Source organism: Cervus canadensis, chromosome 28 (genome assembly GCF_019320065.1).
Source record: "Cervus canadensis isolate Bull #8, Minnesota chromosome 28, ASM1932006v1, whole genome shotgun sequence".
In the NCBI taxonomy this organism is placed as follows: Eukaryota; Metazoa; Chordata; class Mammalia; order Artiodactyla; family Cervidae; genus Cervus; species Cervus canadensis.
In genome coordinates, this window is record NC_057413.1 from 21,979,633 (window position 1) to 21,982,786 (window position 3,154).

At 40.1% G+C, this 3,154-nt stretch overlaps 1 non-coding gene across 1 annotated transcript; it reads left to right on the plus strand.

Moving 5' to 3' along the window:
• Positions 1–308: 308 nt before the first annotated feature.
• On the plus strand, positions 309–390 carry TRNAS-GCU. The gene has a single exon. It is a non-coding gene; the product is annotated as a tRNA-Ser (tRNA).
• Positions 391–3,154: the final 2,764 nt, after the last annotated feature.

Here is a 3,154-nt window from a genome sequence, read left to right on the forward strand (position 1 = left end):
CCGTGACAACAAATCAGGGTTGAAATCCTGGCTATGTTCATTTATTCATGTGTTCAACAAGGATCTAGGTGTTTAAGCACCGAAGTGTACTGGTTTTACCTGGTCATTTTGTATATGCCAAGTAACTGGACCACTCTATGCATCATTTTCAGTATTATGGTTGCTGTGAAATGTTTCTTAAAAATCTGATCACTAGAATTGAGTAAGGATTAAACCAAGAGAAAGAAAGAAAAAAAAAAGGCAATTTGATACAGTGCTCCAGAATAGAACTGTAGTGATGAAGGCATGATTTTACTCTATTATCATTAGACGAGGTGGCCGAGTGGTTAAGGCGATGGACTGCTAATCCATTGTGCTCTGCACGCGTGGGTTCGAATCCCACCCTCGTCGTGAGGCTCTCCTTGGACTTCTTTGGTCCCTTCAGAACAACTGCAGTGTGTGAACAGTGTTAACTACTAAGTAGCTTTCTAGTTGACATGTGAATGGTGTTTGTCCTCACCTGAAATGGTAACTTCCTCAAGGGACTTTTTTGAGGAAGAGTAGCTAACTAGGGATATAGAAAAACATTGCTAAAATCATCCACAGAAGTATACACAATAAATTATTATATGTTTTACTTGTAGGAAATTTTCAGCCTATTTTTAGCTGTACTGTAATATTTCACAAAGTTTGCTAATTTAAACTGTCTCCCTCCCCAAGTAGTCTATTGGGGAGGGAGCATCCAGATGTTTCTCATGTTGATCTTAAAGCCTCGTATCTGGTTCAGGTATATATGTATTACATTCAATCAGCCAAAATTCTCTTTATTTCTGTAAATATTCAGCCGAGGAAAGCTGCTCCTGCCATCAGTGTTCCCAGTCACATTCTCATATCTTGGAAAAATTAAAAATTTTGTTTCATATCCTCAGGAAATGGGCTATCTTTAATCCATTCTGTCCTCTACATTGGACACATTCTCTACGTTGATTGTATCCTCAAATTCTGAATTAAATCTTTTTTCTGAAAAAGCAAATTTCCTAGGATATGTCTATAAGTTCTTTGCGGCAACTATCAAAGAAAAATTGCACTAGATGGAGTTAAGGAAGGAAGGAAGATGGGCAAGGAAGACTTTATTTAAGACTGTTGCAGTAGGGAAGATTGAACTCAATCTAGAATACAACAGAGGCAGCTGAGGATTTATAGCCGAAGGGACAGAGTAAGGAGTGATTAGGTGGAAAATTACTAAAAAGAATTTGATTAAATATCAAGAGTGAAGAAGGGGAGCTTGATTGGATACCAAGGATGCTGAGGGGGATTCTAGATAAACTGGCTAAGCAAGATTCTTGCCCAAATGCTGGGAAGGCCAAGGATGGTTTGTAAGAGGACTCAGAGAAGCTTGACACAATTTTGGTCAAGTAGGGAGTTCTTGTTAATATCCACAGGGATTCCTTCAGCTTCCTGAAGGGATGGGAGACCAACAGCAGGTAAGATTCCCACAGAAGTATCCATATGTTCTCCCAGTCTCTCGTTTATCTGTTACTGATTCTGCCTCCCTATAGCAGCTGTTACTTGGCTTTCTCTCGAGTCCTGGGTCACTTGAGCGCACTTATCTCCTCCAGCCAGGTATTTTTCATTACTTGTAATTTACAGACTTTGAATAACATGTGAGTTACTGAATTTGAACTACAACAAATGGGTCCTTGATGCTAGATATGACCATAATGATTACATCATTAAATTCTCTGTATTTGAGATGAAGTAGTTCTCCCTTTTGTTATGTCATTTCCTGAAAGGTGTCTATTTGGGTTACTATGTCACTGCTGCAGATGTCTGAGAATCACAGGCTAGAAATGGAAGAGGTTGGAGGGGCTGCAGTTAGAAACTTCCTACATGGGGAATGCTATCAGGCCAATTCAGAAGAGAGAGAATATTTTAGGGGGGTACTTTTGATCATATTAGCATCAACAAGGTGGAAAGAAAACAGGAGCATGCCTGGTAAGGCACCACCCCAAGCAGAAATGTTATTTCCCTCTGTAATTAGTATCATCACAGGTCATATAAGTGGAGGTACAGTCAAGCGTCCATAGTGGGAAACAAAAGAATCTGTTTTCATAAACTTAGTAACCTTAATTTGTTACAGAATCTTGCATAACCAACAGCAATTCATAATGAGTCAATGAAATATTTATAGTTCAGTGAGTTATTGTAATTGGTGAGAGTAGGACTTGATTTAATTTTTTTGTTACATTTTGTTGTTCAGGTACTCAGTCATGTCTGACTCTTTGCGACCCTGTATACTGCAGCATGCTAGAATTCTCTGTCCTTCACCATCTCCTGGAGCTTGCTCAAACTCATGTGCATTGAGTTGATGATGCCGTCCAACCATCTTGTCCTCTGTCATTCCCTTCTCCTCCTGCCTTCAATCTTTCCCAGCATTAGGGCCTTTTCTAATGAGTCCGATCTTTGCATCAGGTGGCCAAAGTATTGGAGTTTCAGCTTCAGCATCAGTCCTTCCAATGAATGTTCAGGATTTATTTCCTTTAGGATTGACTGATTTGATCTCCTTGCAGTCCAAGGGACTCTCAAGCGTCTTCTCCAACACCACAGTTCAAAAGCTTCAATTCTTCAGCACTCAGCCTTCTTTATGGTCCAACTCTCACATCCATACATGACTACCGGAAAAAATCGCAGCTTTGACTAGATGGGCCTTTATTGGCAAAGTAATGTCTCTGCTTTTTAATAGGCTGTCTAAGTTGGTCATAGCTTTTCTTCCAAGGAGTGTTTTTTAATTTCATGGCTGCAGTCACTATCAGCAGTGATTTTGCTGCTGAAAGTAAAGTCTGTCACTGTTTCCACTGTTTCCCCATCTATTTGTAATGAAGTGATGGGACCAGATGCTATGATCTTAGTTTTTTGAATGTTGAGTTTTAAGCCAACTTTTCCACTCTCCTCTTTCACCTTTATCAAGAGGCTCTTTAGTTCCTCTTCGCTTTCTGCCATAAGGGTGGTGTCATCTGCATATCTGAGGTTATGGATACTTCTCCTGGCAAACTTGATTCCAGCTCGGGCTTCATCCAGCCCAGCATTTCTCATGATGTACTCTGCATAGAGGTTAAATAAGCGGGGTGACTATATACAGCCTTGACATACTCCTTTCCCTATTTGGAACCAGTCT